At 39.8% G+C, this 20,709-nt stretch overlaps 1 protein-coding gene across 1 annotated transcript in view; it reads right to left on the bottom strand.

Annotated features, from left to right (window-relative positions):
- Positions 1 to 5,944, bottom strand: part of ASB2 (ankyrin repeat and SOCS box containing 2) — a 79,969-nt gene extending 74,025 nt beyond the window's left edge. The window contains exon 1 of the mRNA XM_044662134.1: positions 5,730 to 5,944. The gene's annotated coding sequence lies outside the window, so the exon portion shown is untranslated. The remainder of the gene's footprint in view (positions 1 to 5,729) is intronic.
- Between the last annotated feature and the right edge of the window lie 14,765 nt (positions 5,945 to 20,709).

Here is a 20,709-nt window from a genome sequence, read left to right as displayed (position 1 = left end):
TATTGAAGAGGATTTTCCATATTGCAGGGGCCCCTCAAATGTCCCTAACTCCCACAATGTGGAAGGGATGAGTATAAATCTAATATAATAGTTGTATCCCTTACATAGTTGATACTTATATATCTATTGTCTCTATCATATTTATTATATATTTAAAATAATAGATGTAATGTTATATGTAATATGTAGATTACATGTAATAGATATATGTTACATAGAATAGATATATAATAGTATGTACTATAATTATATCTAATATGATATATATCCATTATATAGTTGGTTACTATATAGTTATTGCATATGTTATATTTAATAATAGCTATAAAATATGTTATATTGTTGTATTTAATATGAAATAGATATCCTATTACATATGATATATATAGTCTAGATTATGGTCCATCATATAGAACTATTTTATATATGGCCACATTTAATATATCTAGATTAATTATAGATATTATAACTAATATATAGATGTAATCTATTTATCTAACTATCATAGAAAAAACTTTAGAGGTGAAAGGTACTAATATACATGTATATGTGTGTATATGTGAGCATATAAACAGAAATATTATATATCTAAATACTCATTTTCATCTCATCAAGTATAATAGAAACTCCTTAATGGCAGGGACTATTTTGCTTTTGTCTCTGGAAACCTAACATGTGGCACACAGTAGGTGCTCTATTCCCTGTGTTCCTCTCATATCCATCCCCTCCTTGCTGCTCTGACAGTCAGCAAATTACCTTGGACTTTATCTCCTTTCTCCTGGGTTGTTGCCATAGCCACCTAATTGAACTCCATATTTCCAGGATCCACAGAGCTAACAAAATAATCTTCCTAATGCACATCTCTAATCATATAACTCCATTACTCAAAAAGCTTTAGTTGCTTGTGGTTGCCTGACTGACTTAAATATAGATTCCTCCGCTTGGCCTTTAAATCCCTTCACATGCTGTCTCCAACCAAACTTTGCAGGCATATTTCACATTACTATCTTTCACATGCCCTGCTTTCCAGCCAAAATGGCCCCATCTCCTATCTCTGTAACTTAGCACAGGCAGGCAGTTCCCCATGCCTGCAATGCCTGCTTCCTCCTCACCTATACGGCTCATAATATCTAGTTTCCTTCAAGTCTCGGCATAACGGTCCCTCCTAAAGCAAGGCTTTCAAGATCTCCCCCACCAGTTTCTACTCTCCCCCACTTTAGATTACCTAGACTTCAGTGGCTACAGATGTATCAACTAAATAGACCATGCAACCCTAGTACCTAGAGCAATATCTTAAACATGATAGGCATGAATTGTTTCTTGAACAGGAGAGAATCTGGGGAAAGATTAGTCAATGACCCAAGAATATATAAGTGATTGACTGAAGCCTGTGTGGAGAAGATAGGTGAGTGAGTGGGTCAACTGTGTCAAGGAATAAAATTGTGTAAGTCATTTAAAAAAGATATTTGAAATTGTTGATAAGGAAAAGATATTTGGTCAGAAAATGGGGAGGGGATGAAAAGACTGAAGGAAATAAGGAAAAAGAAGAAAAGAATAAAGAGAAGTACAGAAAGGAGAGAGAAGACACACTCAAAAATAAAACAAAGAAACCCTAGTGGTTGAAAAAGAAGGAAGGAAAGGAGGAAGGAAGGAAAAAAGGAAGGAAGGAAGGAAAAAAGGAAGGAAAGAAAAAAGAGTGGTGTAGGGAAGGAAGAGAAAATAAAGGAAAATAGGGAAAGGGAGGGTTGAGAAAAGGAAAACGCATGAAAAAAGAACAGATAATATCTTATAAAAAAAACTTTGGTGCCACAAAAATGTGATAAATTCCACAAATCCCAAATTTATATAATTATATACCACATAAATATGCTGAGAAATAGAGAAAGTAATTTATCTATCTTGGACAAGTTGCTTAATCCCACCAAAGTCTTGATTTCCAACTCACAGAGTTGTTATTAGTATCTAACTGGAAAATGGTTGTGAAAGTACGTTAATAGCAGCAGCTAATTTTTTAAAGCCCTTTATACATATTCTCTTATTTGATCTCCACAACCTTATAACAGGTACTATTATTATATGCATTTTACATATTTGAGAAACTGAGACTGAGACAAGTTTATTTTTTTAAGCCCTTACCTTTGCCTTAGAATCAATACTGTGTATTGGTTCTAAGATAGAAGAGTGGTAAGGGCTAGGCAATAGGGGTTAAGTGATTTGTCCAGGGTCACACAGCTTGGAAATGTCTGATGTCATATTTGAACCCAAGACCTCCTGACTCTAGGCCTGGCTCTCAATCCACTGAGCTACCCAGCTGATCCCCTGAGATAAGTTTAAATGACTGCTGTGGGACAGTATGCACTCAGGGCAGGATTCAAATTCATTCATCTTCCTTACTCCAAACTCTAGTGCACTGGACAGTACTACATCATTCTGCTTTCTCCCATTATAGCCATTAAGTTTTATAAGTGTAAATTTGTTATTAGTAGTAGTAGTATCTTAATTTGTCATAAAATATTTCTTTTAAACCTTGAGGATCCATGCATCATCATTCACACTGGCCTTTCACATCAAAGAATTCTCTAAGAGGTCATCTGCTCTAGGTCCCTGACTTGAGGGCAGGGCTCATGTCCTAGTTAACACCTCCTCGGCTGACATACTGCACTTCCATTTCAGGACAAATGCCAGTAATCATACATTGGACTGAAATCCCCTCTGAAGGCACAAGGCATTTGCCGGTCATTTGACCCAGTTTCAGTCTTGAGCTTCCCATAAAAGTTAAGCATTTGCTCTTATTTCAAGGATCTCTGGAGGTCATGGGGCTAAAAAACAAAGCTGGCTTTCCCTAGTTTTAGTATAGATTCCTATACTCCCAGGGAATTCACTCAAACAGCTGTTGACCCCCAACCAAAGAGTGGTGATCTGACAGTCTGTACCCAAAAGACACATGCATTAACTCTGCATTCAGGAGGAGGTGTATGCACCAGGGTCAGAGGGACATTTAGAAGTAGACAAGTGTGGGAAGCACTTGGCAGCTGGGATTCTCCTCTGACCTCCAGCCATAAAAAACCTCAAGCACCCAGATTTAGAATCCCTACACAGATACTAATCAGTTAAGCATTTTCATTGGCTCATAGGACCAAAGGATTTAAAATTGGATGGAACCTAGAAAGCCTTCAATCCAGGGGTTCTTAACCCCTTGTGGGTCATGAACCCCCCCTGGCAGTCTGGTGAAATCCATGAGCCCCTTCTCAGGATATTTTAAATGCATAAAACAAAATACATTGGATTACAAAGGATATTGATTACACTGAAATAGTTATCAAAATGTTTTAATGGGTTCACAGACGCCTGATCTAGTTCAATTTCCTCATCAAACAGATGAAGAAACAGACCCAGCGATGTCATTTGGCCAAGGGCATAGAGGTAGTGAGTAGCAGAGATGACTGAATCCAGGTGATCTGATTTTAATTCCTGTTTTCTTAACAGGAACCCTTCCCACACCTGTTCCACTACCCCAAAGCACAGATATTCGACTTCTGCCTTATAGAGTCTGGTCACTTTCAGCACATTTCACATGGGGCAAAAAATGGCCCTGCTTTCTTCTGGTGAGCTCCTGACAATTTCTTAAATTTTAAATGCGTTTTTTAATTAACTGAAATCCATGTGCTCTCCCCTCAGACCCACCTCTGGACCCTCACGCACACCCTATTGAGAAAAAAAAAAGGAAAAACAAATTCCTTGTAGCAAATAACAAATCCTCCCCACATTAAAGTAAAGCCCCAGTCAATGAATTTTAATAGCAATACCCTTGTGGAGAACTCATTTCTGGGTACCTATTGGGCAGATTAATTAAACAGGGTGCCTGTGGCTCAGACTCCTGGTACAGTGATGGATGAAGTAAGTTGGAATAGTCACGGCTCAGTGCCCAAGGCAGAAGCAAGAGCTTTCTAGTGGAGACTCTTCCCTCCCCCACCTTCTGCAAGTAAATAGTTCCACCCTTGCCCCAGCTGTCCAGACTCATCCAACTGTTCTGGACATACATTTGCAACATCTAATAATACTGTCAAGTTGTGATTTTGCAGCAAGTCACTGATTTGAAAGGCTCTACAGGCAAAGAGCTATAGTCATTTTTTCCCATATCTCAAGGTGCTTATAAATATAATTGTTCATTTAAATCCGTATGACTTATTCATTGTCTTTTTAAAAATGACTAGGATTGTGAGTCAGGAATCCCTAGGAAGTAGTCCCAGTTCTGCCACTAACTTTCTGTGTGTAACATTAGGCAAGTTACTTCTCCACTCCAGGCCTCAGTTTCTAGCCTATAAAATGAGCGGATGAAACTGGCTCATCTAGCCCAAGTTTAGGAGACTATGAGTGACACTTTCCACCCATGCAGGATCATTCGGCAGCTAGGTGGCGCAGTAGACAGAGTTCCAAGCCTGGAGTCAGGAAGATTCCTCTTCCTGAGTTCAAATCTGGTCTCAGACACTTATTAGATGAATGACCCTCTGCAAGTCACCTACCTAATCCTGTTTGCCTCAGTTTCCTCATCTGGAAAATAAGCTGGAGAAGGAAATGGCAAACTACCCTAGTATCTTTGCCAAGAAAATCTCAATATGGTGGACGTGGGGGATGAAGAAGGCAGCTAGTGGATTGAGAGAAAGGAGATCCTGGGTTCAAATTTGACCTCAGATACTTCCTAGCTGTGTGACCCTGAACAATTCACTTAACCCCCATTGACTAGTCCTTACCATTTTTCTGCCTTGGAATCCATACACGATATTGATTTTAAGATGGAAGGTGACAGTTTTTAAAAAAAGAAGGAAAAGAAAATCCCCAAATGAGGTCACTTCCCTTCACAATGAGCTGAATATATTGAAAAACAACAGAACAACCAAAGAACCATACTGTCCTTGCAGTTCTAACATTCTAGGTTTTACCAACAACTCATTCCTCAAACAGCTCTTCTATAATCACAGAAAGCATTGTTTGAGCCTTTTGCATGTGCATGTGTGCGTGTGTGCATGTGTGTGTGTGTGTGTGTGTGTGTGTGTGTGTGAGTGTGAGTGATTGATTTCATTGAAGTCAAGAGTTTCCCAATGTGGAAGCTCCCTATGCTGTTATATATAAGCAACACATTAGTTTCTTAGAGAGTTGACTGGGGCACAGAAAAGTTAAGGAACTTGCCCAGGGTCACACAGCCAGTTTGTGACAGTGGCAGGACTTGAATTCTAATCTTCCTGACTCCAAAGCCTACCCTTTATGCATTAATGCCATGCTGCCACTAACCTTTATGTTCAATGAATAGAAATCCTTTCCTTAATGTTCTCTGTTTACTGTCTACCACATCTTCAGGCGTCTAAAGTCAACAATAGCATCACAGTTAACTCCTTCCTCTTCTGATGTAGAAGCTGATGGGTTAAGTGAACGTCTGAGCAAAAGCTTTCAAGGATCTACAGCTAGCATTTCATCTTCTAGCCACTTTCCCCCAGATTAGATTTAAATCATCCACCAAACTTTAGGACAAAAAATCACAGGTGAAGCAGGGAGGTGGGAGAGGGGAAGGAGAGAAGCAGGAGGGGAAAAAGATAACAGAAAACCTGGTTGATTTGCAAGAAGTCTGGGGTAAATATTTCAGCCTCCCACCCTTTGCCACCAGCAGCTCAGGCTTTGGCAACTAGCAAAACAACCTTTTGTGCAAGTTCTAGAAAAGAAAGCAGAAAACGTACCTGTTAGGTTCTGAAGCCAGAGAACAGTGCCCCCAAAAAGTGATTCCTGGATTGTATCTTCAGATATTCATTCCTTCCCTTTCCCCTCGTCTCCCCCCTCCAAACCCCTAATTTTTCATCTCTCTCCTTTGCCTGAGTGTCTTGATGTAGTACAGCTCAGCTTTGAAACACTCCTCTTTCAAGCTGAGTTTATTTCTGGACCACCGCATGACCAGTGATGACAAGCCAAAATATAAGTTGTTATGAATCTCAAATTTCCCGTCTGAAGATTACCCTACAGAAGCTTTTATCCATCTTTCAGTCCCCCTCAGTTACATTAATTTGTTAAACTTCTCTTCATAAAATAGCCTGTAGCTAAATGGCACAGCGTTGCCCTCGTGTTACAACATCATTTGTGATCCTTGACATGTGGGCCATATATGGACATGTTTCTGGAACTATCCAAAAAAGTGAGAGGGAGAGAAGGGAGAGGGATGGGGTGGAAGGACAGAGAGAGAGACAGAGACAGAGGCAGACAGACACAGACAGACAGAGAAACAGAGAGAGAGAGGCAGAAACAGAGACAAAGACAGAGACAGAGACAGACAGAGAAGAAGACAGAGAAACAGAGACAGAGACAGAGAGGCAGAGACAGAGACAGACAGACAGAGGAGACAGAGAGACAGAGACAGAGACAGAGACAAAGAGAAAGATTTTTTTTAATATAATAGCCTGAAGAATAGAGTACAGCACAGAATAGATGGGTAGGGAAAAGAGTCTGCTCCATTTTTCTATCAGCTTTCCTTGATTTTTTAGCAAAGTCCCTTATAAATTAGAAAAGGGCAGTAAAGGATTTGGAGTTAAGGCCAATCTGAGGGGCATTAAAATAAGCAAAACTGCAAAGATGAAAGAAAAATTCCTTAGAGAGGGCAGTATTTCTATAAATGTTCTGGAGAAATCAAGTTACTCAAGTGGATTATCTCTAGAAGGAGAACTTTTCATAGATTTACAGACTCCATACTGGAAGATTCCTCAGCGGGTCATGTAATCCACCCTGTAAATGGAGTACAGGTCTATTCTGCACCCCCTATAATAAGCTACCACTTAGCCTTCACTAAGAGACCTCCAATGAAGATTCCACATGCACCAAAATATTCATAGTGACATTTTCTATGAAAGAAAAAAACCTAGGAACAAATCTGGTGCCAGTTGCTTGAGGAAGAGCTGAAAGAGTTGCGATACACGCATATGATGGAATGTTACTGCACCATAAGGAACAATGAACGTGAGATATTCAGAAAAACAGGAGAAAATTTGTGTATGAACTGGTCTAGAACAGAGAAATAGAATCGAGAGACCCATATATACAATGGCTGCAGAAATGTAAGTGAAAACTACATCCAAAAAACAGCTAGACTCAGATTAAAGGCAATGATAAGCACTGCTTCTGAGAAATGGATGATGAAATACACCTTCCTCCTCTCAGAGGAGAAGTGGGGACTAAAGTCCCAAATACTATTTACACTATCAAATAAGACTTCTGTTTTGGTTGAATTTGAACTCGGATCTTCCTGACTCAAGGGCCAGCATTCTATCCACTGTACCACCTAGCTGCCCCAATAGAATACTAACTACATGTCTAGCTGAAACACCATGCTCTGGATTTAGATAAAGACCATGACAACTACTAGCTATGGTGGTTGGGTAATTTGGACACGGGCAAATCATTTAACCTATCTGAACATCAGGTAACTAGTTAAGATTTGTCAACAAAGTTATTTTAGTTGGTGAAGAGAATACCCACTGAAGAAATCACAGATTAACTGTATAATTCTGATTCACTATTTCAGCTAGTCAAGCTCTTTCTGCATCTCACTTCAGTCATCCAATGCATTAGCTATTCTTCCAGCTTTATAATATATATTTATTTAATAAGCATGCCAGTTTTGCCTTCATTCAAGTCATTAATAAAAATGTTGAACAGAACAGAGCTTTGGGGAATTCCACTAGAGATTTCCCTAAAGATCGACATTATTCTTTATTTTTTTTTAATCCTTACCTTCTGTCTTAGAATCAATACTGTGTATTGGCTCCAAGGCAGAAGAACGGTCAGGGCTAGGCAATAGGGATTAAGTGACTTGTCCAGAGTCACACAGCTAGGAAGTGTCTGAGGCTATATTTGAACTCAGGACTTCCCATCTCTAGGTTTGGTTCTCAATCCACTGAACTTCCTACCTGCCCCCAACATTAATTTTTCATCAATATTCTTTAGGTTTAGTTGTTATCTTTAATTTCTCATTCATCCCATAACTTGTCTATCTCCATAACATCTTTCAAATATATCCTTCTTCTCCATTCCCAAGGCCACTACATTTGTTCAGGACCTAATCACTTGTCTCCTGTACTATTATAATTGCTTTCTATTTGGTCTTCCTGCCTTGAATCTCTCCCTACCCCAATTTTGCCATTACTACTAAAATTATATCTCTTTAAAGCTTAGGTCTGGGAGGCAGCTGGGTAGCTCAGTGGATTAAGAGCCAAGCCTAGAGATGTGAGGTCCTGGGATCAAATATGGCCTCAGACACTAGCTGTGTGACCCTGGGCAAGTCACAACCCCCATTGCCTAGCCTTTACACAGTATTGTTTCTAAGATGGAAGATAAGGGATTAAAAAATAATAATAAACTAAATAAAGCTTAGGTCTGCCCATGCCACTTATCCTCACCCCCAACTCAATAAACTCCAGTGGCTACTTATTGCTTTTAGGATAAAATATAAATTCCTCCATTTATAATTGTCCTCTGACATTCAAATCTCTCTAAAATTTGTCTGCTTCCTATTTCTTTAATCGTATACATTACTCACCTCCTTACACTCAACCATCCAACCAACACTGTCACGTCTATGTCTATTGTCCCTCACACACATCACTCAATCTCTCAACCCCATGCCTTTGCACCATCTGTCTCCTATGCGTAGAATGCTCACCTTCCTTACTCCCACTTCTTGGAATGCCTGATCTCCTTTAAATCTCCGCTCAAGAGTCATCTACACCTCTAAGCGATTGCCCTAATGCAAATATCTATAATATGGAAGTAGGTCTTGATCAATGACATATGTAAAACCCAGTGGAATTACTCATTGACTGGGGGGGGGGGGAGGGAGTAGGGGAGGGAAAGAACATGAATCATGTAGCCATGGAAAAATATTCTAAATAAATTAATTAAATACAATTTTTCAAAAAAAAGGGGGAAAAAGAGTCACCTACAGTGGCCATTTAGGGACAAAAGGGTGGAGGGCCAAGTTAGTGTCTTGAGGCTTTGAATACACATTTTATATATAGATAGAAAGACCAACAAAGAAAATGAACCCGCAGAGCAGAGACTCTCTCTCGTTACCTTTGTTCTCAGTAGCATATTTGTGACGGCAGGAATCTGGGGAATGCAACTGGATGATTACCATGAGTCAGAGTGAGGTCCCTCAGGAAGGGAGCCCAAGTCTAAATTAGGAAGAACTGGCTAACAGGAGAGCCTCGACCTCGCACCATGTTCTTCTGCGAGGGGACCACCTGAAAACCAAGCTTCTGAGAGTGGAAGAGGACAGAATTCTGCCAGTCTTAGTCCGGCTAAGGATGATGCATCCCCTGAAAAGTCCACAATAATACTTCAACGGAAAAATCAGAGTACACCCAAGCAAGACGGAAGCTGTAGGTGCTGAAAACTACGGCCGCCCATTGAAGAGGGAGCTCCAACAATCAGCCGCAAACTGTGAAAAGCCGCTCTCACGGCCGAGTAAAGGGCTGGACCAAGCCCGGCCATACTCATCCCAGAACCATCCCGGAGGACTAGCAATCTGCGGGAACAACCCTACGGCTGCCATGTCACGTGAAGAGAACCCAGCAAGCTACTAACCTGCCCAACCCCAGTCCAGCAGCCCCAGAGGGATCTCTCTGACTTCAGGCCCGCAAGGAGTAAGTCCAGCTGAGCATCTGCTCCATCGCCCGTGCCGCATCCCGCTGGGAACTTCATAAGGACTATGAAGAGAGAAAAAAGGGCATCAAGACCTTGTGGTCCCAGCATCCTACGTTACATCGGCAATGTGTGCTCCTTAAATGTGAGCCTCACTATGACCACATGATGATTTTAAATGATTTTCTGTATTTAAGGGAGAGTAAATGGTTTGGCCTTGAAAGAGGAAGGAAAAGGAATATTCCATAACTAGCATTTTTTCTCTGCTTTTTGAGTAAATGTCTGCTAAGAATGAATTGAATCTCGGATCAGCTAGTAAATAGTTCCTGTCTACAGAGAATGATTAATCAATAAACACTTACAAAGCGCCTATTATGTGCCAGGCTCTGTGCTCAACACTAGGGATACAATCAGGCAAAAGACAGCCTCTTCCCTCAAGGAGCTTGCAATCCAATGGGGGAGAAAACATGCAAACAAATATATAGAAAGCAAGCTATAGATAAGCTAAATAGGAAATAATTAACAGAGGGAAGGCATTGGGATTAAAAGGGATTGAGGAAAGCTTCAGGTAAAAAATGAGATTTTAGTTGGGACTTGAGAGGTCAGTAAACATAGTAAAGGAGGGAGAGCCGTCTAGGCCTGGGGGACAGCCAAAGAAAATGCCCAGAGCCAAAAGAAGGAGCTTCTTATTTGTGGAACAGAGGAGAGGCCAGTATGACTGGATTAAGGAATATATTCAGGGAGTAAGGTCTATGAAGGCTGGAAAGGGAGGAGGGGACCAAGTTATGGAGGGCTTTGAATGCCCAATAGAGCATTTCATATTTGTTACTGGAGACAATAGGGAGTCACTGCAGAGGGGATCACAGGGGTAAAATGGGTAGACTTGTGCTTTAGGGAAATCTGTTTAATGACTGAATGGAGAATAAATTGGAGATATTCTAGGCAAACAGACCCACTAGTCGTCTACTGCAATAGTCCAGGCACAGGGAGATGACGACCTGCTCTAGAGTCAGGGTAATGTCAGTGGAAAGAATGAAGAATTCTCAAGAGATGTTGCAAAGGTAAAATTTACAGGTCTTAGCAAAAGATTGGATATTGGGAGAGGGAAAAAAGAGCGATAGTGAGGAATCCAACATAAGTCCTACTGTGCAAGCCTGAAGGACTGGGAGGATAGTGTTCACCTCTAGACTCAGGTAGGAAGGAGGGAGAGTTTAGGGGAAAACATACTGAGTTCTGTTTTGAACATATTAAAGTTAAGATGTCTACTAGACATCTAGTTCAAGATGTCTGAAAGGTAGTTGGAGATGCCAGATTGGAGGTCAGTAGAGAGACTGGGGCAGAGTAGGTAGATTTGAAATCATCAGTAAAGAGATGGTAATTAAATCCATGGGAGCTGATGAGATCACCAAGGGAAGTGATAGAGAGGGAGAAGAGAAGAGAGCTCAGGTCAGAACCATAGGGGACACCTACAGTTAGAGGACATGATCAAGAGGAGGATTCAGCAAAGGAGACAGAGAAGGAGCAGTCAGATAGGCAGGAGGAGAATCAAGAGAGAGTGGTATCTTGAAAAACTAGAGAGAAGAAAGTATTAAGGAGGAAAGAGTGGTCCATAGTGCCAGTGGCTACAGAGCAGTCAATGAGAATTTCTCTAGTCTTCAGAATTTTCATCTCAATTTTCATTTTAATCTTAAACACTTCTGGAGTGAACAGATAAGTGGCATAGTATATTGAAATCCAGGCCTAGAGAAGAAGGTCCTAGTTTCAAATCTGGTCTCAGGCACTTCCTAGCTGTGTGACCCTGGGCAAGTCACTTAACCCCCATTTCTTAACCCTTATAGATCTTCTGCCTTGGAACTAATACAAAGTATTGATGCTAAAATGGAAAGTAAGAACTTAAAAAAAGACACTTCTGGAATGACTTCTTTGAAGGACTATAAAATTTAGTCCATGGGCTCCTAATTGTCCTTTTCTTGAATTATTTTAAATCCATTCCTCCCAAATCCAAGGTGCATATCAAACTAGCTTTGACTAGTTTTCTTTTCCATCAAAAAGTATAAGATAAGTTGCTCACTTTTTCCCAAGATTCCTGGTCCTGGCCCCAATTTAGTTCATGGCCTACTTCTTTTACTCTTCTGACATTTCACTAGCTGACACATTGCTCTATGTGAGTCATACTCCTTGTTCCCTACCTTTCCAATTCTGGAGTCATAATCAAATCAACTTTTTCACTCTTTCAAAGGGAGAATGAATGAAAAAGCATTTTTAGTTTTATTTTTTAAAAACTCTTAACCTTCTATCTTAGAATCAATACTGTTATCATTTCCAGGGCAAAAAAGAGGTAAGGGCTAGGCAATTGGGGTTAAGTGACTTGCCCAGGGTCACAACTAGGAAGTGTCTGAGGCTATATTTGAACCCAGGTCTCCTTTCTTCAGGCTTGGTTCTCTATCCACCAAGCTACCTTGCTGCTCCTGGAAAAAAATGCATTTATTAACCACCTGCTATGTGTGAGGTATACAAATCCAAGAAATGTATATCCTAATTTCTATTTTTAATTTCTATTCTAGGGTAAGAAGATATATAAAAGGGAGCTGGAAAGCAGGAGTGATGAGCAGGAAGTAATGGGGAAGCCTGAATCCAGGCAAAAGAGAACAAAAACACTCCCATGAAACCTCCCCTCGACTTGCCACTCTTTCGTTCTGGTCAAAAAGGACCAGTTACATACCCCCTCAAAAGAACTACATAATCTAGCTCATCTCTGTCCATCTTATCCACAAGCACAGTTCACGAGGCTATCAAATGCCTTACCGAAATCTACGTATGCTAGAACTACATTTCCCTGATCAAACAGCCTAGATCCCTTGTCAAAAACGGAAACAAAGTTAGTTTGACGTGACTAATCATTTCCTTTTGAGGGCTGCTCAGGAAATAATGGGCTCCCTTTCATATGAGATCTTTAAGCAAAGACTGAATGAAGACTCAGCAAGGATGGTATGGAGGGGATTTTTGCCAAGTCAAGTCAGCAAAGCATTTATTTTATTTTATTTTTAAATTTTTACCTTCTGTCTTAGAATCAATACTAAGGTATCAGTTCCAAGACAAAAGAGTGGTAAGGGCTAGGCAATAGGGGTTAAGGGACTTGCCCAGGGTCACACTGCTGGGAAATGTTTGAGGCCATAATTGAACCCAGGACATCCTGTCTCCAGGTCTGACTCTCTATCCACTGAGCCACCCAGCTACCCCCAGAAAAGCATTTATTTATGTGTCAGTCACTGTGCTAAGTTCTAAACCCAAACAGTCCTTGATCTCAAGGATCTCACAATCTAATGGAATCTTCACTGTCTTAAGTTCAAACACCATTTGAACTACCTGGACTCTAAGAACCTTTTTTAGTTCTGAGACTCAGTGGTCTCTACTTGGCGGAGCCCTGCTGGCTTTTAGTGATGCTCTTGGTAGTAAAGCGGACTTAGGCTGGAAATAAGGAAAACTTCCTAACTGGTGGTGTTGTACCACTGTATCCCATTCTTTGTGGCCCTGGATCATTTCATACCAATACTGTCCATAAGGTCTTCTTGGCAGTGACACTGGAGTGGTTTGCCATTTCCTTCCCCAGCTCACTTGGCACATGAGGAAACTGAGACAAACAGGATTAAATGGCTTACCCAGGGGTCTCACAGTTAGTAAGTGCCCAAGGCCAGATTTGAACTCAGGAAGATGAGTCTTCCTGATTCCAGGCCTGGCTTTAAATCCATGGTGCTGCCTATCTGACAACATTCTAGAACATATTCTAGAACATACTACTTAGAAAATGTCCCGCTTTAATGAACAATATTAATTAATAAGTTGTTGCTAATAACAACTTGCACAAGGTATCCCAAAGCAATTATATAGTTTTAAGCTAAAAAAAAAATTTAACTGCACTAAGAAATTTGGGACTCCCTGTGTTAATAAATTAACAGAATACTTAACCATATGTTCTAAAACAATATCAGGAATAAAGATCGAACTACAAATTCTACCCTCTTTCTTATTTTGAAATTTGGGGTAGTATTTCTCCTTTACTTTCAAGGATCACTGACCCCTGTGGCCAGATGGTTATGTCTCCCCATTGTTTGAGCATTCTGGTCTAGGTTACAACTTTATAGCTCAACAGAGAGGGGTAACTATTATGGGCAGCTGGATGATGCCTGACCATCTCTACACTTAATCTTAAGTTTTCATGTCCTCTAATCATTTTGCTCTATTCTTCCCATTTCAAAGATAGTTATTCTTGGAAGAAAACAGGAACAAAGTAAAAAAGTTAAGGAATCTTACCTTCTCACTATCATCCCATCCACTCTGACTTTGGTCCTTCTCTTGCCCTCATCATAGATTTATTTTTTAAACTGGTCCTTTTTTTTTTTTTTACTGTTTTGGCCTTATCTCATTTAAAATTTTAGCGACCTAGAAACCACTCCTTTTTTTTAACCCTTATCTTCTGTCTTAAAATTAATACTAAGTATTTGTTCCAAAGTAAGAGTTAGGCAATGGGGGGGGGGGGTTAAATGATTTGCCCCAGGTCACCCAGATAGGAATTGTCTGAGGTCAGATTTGAACCCAGGACCTCCCATCTCCAGGCCTGGCTCCTATCCACTGAGCCACCCCTCCCAGAGACCACTCTTAAAGGACCAGGAGCTCTTTAGTATCATAGGATAATCCTTGATACCATCTGATAAATGATTCAATATTGGAAAATGATATAGTTTTATTCATGACAATGACATTTAAAAAAAAGATACTTTCCCATCTGCCATAATGGCCTTAAGAACCACCAAGCTTGTAAATGAAACCTTCTCCTATTAGAATGTAATTTAGAAATTTATTTTTTTAGAAATTTATTATTTTTAAATTTTATTTTATTTAGAAAGTTATTTACCTTAGAGCAGAGACTGTCTTATTTTTCTGTTTGTATACCCAGCACTTACTTAGCACAGTATTTTGCATGTGGTAAGCATGTAAATTCATCTTTACTCATTTATTCATAAACTGAATGGATATAAGATAAAACCAAATTGTAGATCCAATATTGATCCATCAACTATGGCCAATATGCTACTATGTAGGATCACGAGTGTTCCAGGAGATCTAGCATTTCTGCGATAAGGGCCTGCCAAGCCCTTTTCAGGGCTGTCCATTCATCTTTGGTGTCCATCTTTCAGTCGACTCTCACTTGTGGCCCCAAAAACCTATAGTACACATAGCAGCAACACTCCAGTACAACCATATCAACAGACGGGTAAACTACATTGAAGGGAACCTACAAGCCTCAACCTCATTGTTGATCCAGGGGGATGTCTACACCAAGTAGGTGAAGGCTTCCCCCAGTAGAATGGGCAGATGAGAACAATTTGTTCCAGTGGCCATGAAGGTGGCAGTGGGTGCTGTGGAGCACTTAGAGCTTGGTCAGTCATTTTAGAAGAAGCCAATGTTATCTATTGCATTCTGGACCACCACCAGTCATCCTGACTTTTGTCTTGCCACTGGACTTGGATGGCTCTGGAAGAGAGAGTGAGGCTGATGGCCGTACAATTCTGCCTCACTTAAATCCAATTCACACGCAAGTCAAGGCATCACCCCTTGTTTTTATTGGTTCCCTTTGAAAATAAAGAAGGACTAACAACATAGGTTCAAATTCAGAAGAGATGTTTGAACCCAACCTACCATTTTACAGATGAGGAAACGGAGGTGAAGTGACTTGCCCGAGATGTCACGTTTAATAAATGACTCACGTATTTTTAAAGAGGTAAGGGGGGGTTGCAGAATTGTTTTCATTATGTACCTAAAAGTAATTAGAAACATCATTTCATGAACATGTGATCATCTGTTTTTGTAGCATTCCTAGTGATCATACATTAAAAAAAAAAAAAAAAGAACACCGGTGAGATAATTGCTCCTTAGAAACCAACATCTGCCTTGGAGGAAGAAAAAGGTAAAGAAATGTTATGACAAATGTGACAAGATCCTCCAAACTAAATCAACAAGTTTTTTGATACTCAGTGATTTCAGTGCAAAGGGACTCACTGGGGGAGATGGCAAAAAGCACAGAAAATATGGAATATGGTTCAAGATTCACAAATGAAAGCCCCATATCTACATATTATGAATACTTTCTTTAAGAGAATAGGACACACTGGGCACAATTGGCATTGGGATCACCTGGCGCTGAACATCTTGAAAAAAATGAATGTATCTTGAAAGGAAAGAAATGCTAGTTGTTGACATGAACATCATATTCAAATCAGTTTATACAGTCCGATTTTTAATCAGTTAATGCAAAATCAACACATTATTAGAAAAAGAAAAAAAAGAGAAGATAATGAAGACAATCACAGCTTTTGCCAACCTATTCAAACAAGCTTTTTGCCAGACAAGAGGGGAGGGAATTGTTCTCAAAGAATGACACTACCACATAGGGATAGTAGCCATGGAAGATGCCAACCAAGGGTAGCATAGGGAGATGCCTTCTCTCACTGTCCCTAGCTCCATGGATAGACTATTGGCTCAGATATGCAACAAGCTGCCCACTCTTATCCATTCAAGGCTCCAACTTCTATTATAGAGTTTTAGACAAAGAGCTCACACAGCACAAATAAGAAGCTGCCCCAGAGGCAGCAGGGATAGTCTGGACCACCAAAATCAGAGTATTTTCTGAGTTGCCTAATAAGGAAGGAGGAACAAGGGGCAAGGATCCAGGAAACTCAACTCTATTCCATAGCCAGCAAGCAGCTGGAAAAGGGGGCAATGTCTGGTCTCCAGATCAGTTAAGCCTTAGCATACATGCATCTTGGGGGATGGAACCATACCAGTTTCTGCCAGCTTGATGACGCCAATGATGAAAAATAAAGCAAAGATTTGATTATCACCATTTCCTGCAAAATTTTAACTGAAGTAGAACAGTTACCACAATGAGGAAGCCAGCAAAGCTCAGAAGACTCGTTAGTCAAAAAGCACTTAATTTCTTTGCCAAGCAAGGAGAGATAGCAGCCAAGGGGAAATGATGGTTTAAAATAAAATTCATTTGTAAACATACACTTACATACACACACAGAAGAAAATGGCAGAAGATCAAGAGAAATATCCATTCACAAAACGTCGGAAAAGAAAAGCAGAGGTGAAAGCAAGTCTTCAGAAAATATGGTGGTAGAACCAACTAAGTCATATCAAGAATATTTATAGATTAGGCTGACAGTAGGACAAGTAGATGGAAAATGGAACAAATTCATCATTAGTTCTAAAATAATCAATGAAAGTGACAATGGAACCACCACATGCAGTCCCCACAACTTCATTTTTCAATGTATTTTATGGGGAAGTAGAAATGGCTTTTAAGGAGACGACTTCAGTAAGAATGTAAATTCTTGCTGGAGGCAAAAACACATTATTGAAAGCATTGAGAGACCATCTTAGAAATACTTCACGTAAAGGAAGATAATAAAAAATCAGAAAATTCCAGAAATAATATTGTTACCCTCAAAAGTCAATTGAGAGGATATAAATTACTACCAAATGATATTCCTGTTCATCAGGCTCAGGCAATCTTTATGGGAAAGATCTACATTAATGAAAATATGAGAAAAGGACAAAGAAGATTCTGACACTCATTTTTCCCTTCTTTTTTTCTCACCTTTACCTTCCATCTTAGTTAGAATCAATACTGTGTATTGGTTCCAAGGCAGAAAAGTAAAAATGGCTAAGCAATGAGAGTTAGGTGACTTGCCCAGGTCACCCAGCTAAGATGTGTCTGCGGCTAGATTTGAACCCAGAACCTCCTATCTCTAGGCCTGAATCTCAATCCACTGAGCCACCTAGCTGCCCCATTTTTCACATCTTTATAGTCACATAATTTATTGAAAGGTACAAAGCAGAGAAAGGTATGTCATTTTTACAATTTATTGAACTAGAGCAGTGATGGGCAAACTTTTTAAAGAGGGGGCCAAAGGAAAGGAAATGCTCATCTGTCAGTCTGTTTCTAAGGCAACTCTTTCCAAGTTTCATTGTATCGTATCCTTCGTCAGATTAGGAATAATGTTACAGGGCTGGATAGAACATTTTAGGGGGCCGCATCTGGCCCACGGGCCATAGTTTGCCCATCACTGAACTAGAGGAAAGCATTTGATTCTAAAAGATAAAATAGAGCCTTTAAAGCTCTCTTGTATATAAGTTAAGACTACATAAGGTTATTTGATAAGCTCAACCACAGGATTCAATGACTCATCTAGAATCCTGGTGGCTAGCTAGGCACCACTAGGCTAAAGCCACAGAGACTGATGAACTTCACCAATCTATGTCATTTGCCTATACTCATGGGTTACCCTGGGTTCATTGCTCTGGGGTTACCTGTCTTCTCAACCAGATTACTAGACTCCTGAATGCTACAATTCTACTCCCCATGTCAAATCTTAGAAACAATTCTATGTTTGACTCCAGTCTGAGGGATCCTCCCTGGCCAAGGGATAGGGAGTGGGAGAAGGAGTTTAAAAAGTTAATCAATAAATCTATATTTATTAAGTACCTACTATTTGCCAGACACTGTGTTCTATGTTAGAGATACAAAGAAATGTAAAGGAAAGTCCCTGTTCTCAGGGAGCTCACAGTCTAGCAGGGAGACGAGTAAACTGTGTACAAACAAGCTATATTCAATATCAACTGGAAATATTTGACACAAAGGTTTCCTGTAAAAGATAAGATTTTCACTGGAACTTGAAGGAAACCAGAGAAACCAGGAGGGAGGGAAAACATTCCAGGCATAGAGGACAGACAGTGAAAATGGTTAAAGTAGAGAGATAGACTGTCTTGTTCAAGCACCTGCAAGAAGGTCAGTACCACTGGATGGCAGAGAAAGTGGGGGAGATGTAAGGTTCAAATAGTGGGCGGTTTTATTCCCATATTAAAAAAAGAATGCTGAACAATCAAGAATAATAAAATGATTATAATTATATGAGAGGCTAATAATCAAGCCTAGTTGGGACATTTGTAAACTTCTTTACAAGAGCTGCTAATTAGTCATTTCATTTCACCTCTGCTGGGCACAGCCCAATCAGCACCAACTGGCTCTTTCATTCCAGTGTTCTCTCTTCCCTGTCTCTGTCTCGCTCTCCATCTCTGTCTCTCTCTGTAACTGTCCTTATTGGTTAATTTACCTAAACAGTGGTTCTGGTAGCAGATACCCTGCTGCTTGGATGCCTGAGACTAAGTACATACCAGCTACTTTTCAATATCTCACGAGGGTCTATACCCAAAGGAAGCAAAACATAAATGGGAGGCAGGTCCAAACCCAGAAACAGGCTTGCTTTAACAACATGAGCACAAGGCTTGTGGCTAGTTGGAGAGAGGATAGCAGAAGAGAACCTTCTCCATTCTCCACCAGAGCTCAGAGAATTGTTTTCCCATGCCAAGGTTGACAGGAAGAAGTTAGAGGTTGTAGGTGCCTGTTCTGAAGTGGGGAGCAGAGGAAAGGGAGATGCTATCTCCATCATGGATGGACAGAAATAGGCATACTCCAAGTTTCTAGATACTTGCCTGGAATATCAGTTGGGCTAGGGTAGGGAGAGAAATGTTACTCTTGAAAATTCTAGATTTTCAATGCCAAGGAAAGAATAAAACAGGGAAGTGTAATATGACCAAAGGTATTTGCCACTGTCATGGATGATATTCTACAAAGAGTCCATAGAGAAGAAAGTTTCTCTAGAGATTCTCTTAGGCAGTATCCTTTATATAGTCTTACTAATTGATGGAACTGTCCTAGCAGTACATACATGAGATAGGTTCTGTAGATGGACAATGACCTAGCCCCAACCTGAATTGGAGAGAGGGAGATAAGTGCATTGCATTTGGGAAATGACAGTACTTTTAATTATTCCAAGCTGTTCTTGGGCAAAAACAAATAAATGAATGAATACATTAATGACTGACTAAAAAAATAGATGGATGGATAAATAAATTTTAAAATGAACAAATAAATAAATAGATGAATGAATGAATGAATGAATGGATAGATGGATAAATAAAGTCTTGATTTTTAATACACATGTTCTTTTAATCAGAAGACCATACTGCCTATACTTTAATCACCATATGAATTTCTCCATCAAGAACCATATATTTAATAATCTATGATTATCTCCTAGCAGTGAATTTTTGATTTATTTTGCTCCAGACTAGGCCTTTAACACTCTTACCAGCCATCTCTACACTAGATTCCTTTATCTATTGTCTTCTCCCATAAGACTATAATTATGTTCCTTGAGGACAAGGATCGTCTTGTTTGTTTATATTTATATTAATAAATGCTTTATCTATCTATCTAGTGATGCTTCAGGTTGTGAATCTTGAGACACAGAACTCCCTATTTTAAAAAAATCTTACCTATGAATGATGCAAAAGTCAATAAATAAATGCAGTGGTGAGCAATACATTTCCAATAATGATCTCTGTGTAAAATGCAACATAAAGGGTATCATTCAGGAAATGTATACCTGGAGAATGAGGGGAGTCGATCACAAAGCATAAGCAAGGAATGGACAGTGGCCTGGTTACCAGAGATGGCTTGTACATGTATTGGAGGCTTAGTTAATCATAGAGTATTGGTTATATGGTTCTTGATAGGGAAATTCATATGCTGAGTTGATTGTCCACAAAATGTAAAAAGACTCTGAGGAAGCCTTCCAGAATATTAGGTAGATCCTCAGTGGAGGCTCTATGAGAGAAAATAGACAGAAATTAAAAAGGTAAAAACCACTTATTATCTGCAACAATGAAAGGAATTTCCATACTTATGAGGTCACAGATTCATTGATGTATTGAAGTATGAGTTCATCTGAATACAAATATCCTAGGTTTTTTGGGGGGTTGGGGTGGAGGGAAGAGACAAGGCAGAAGACATGGCTTTTTGCTTTAGAGTCACTTGTCCCTCTCCACCAAAACAGTTCTAGAAGTTGTAACTAGGCAAGTAATCTCACCTGGACTTCCTTTCTCTTCCTATACCCATTTTAAAGCTAA

The sequence above is a fragment of the Gracilinanus agilis genome, chromosome 2 (genome assembly GCF_016433145.1).
Source record: "Gracilinanus agilis isolate LMUSP501 chromosome 2, AgileGrace, whole genome shotgun sequence".
Classification (NCBI taxonomy): Eukaryota; Metazoa; Chordata; class Mammalia; order Didelphimorphia; family Didelphidae; genus Gracilinanus; species Gracilinanus agilis.
The sequence above is the reverse complement of the archived record's forward strand: the minus strand, read 5'-3'. Positions and strand labels throughout refer to the sequence as shown.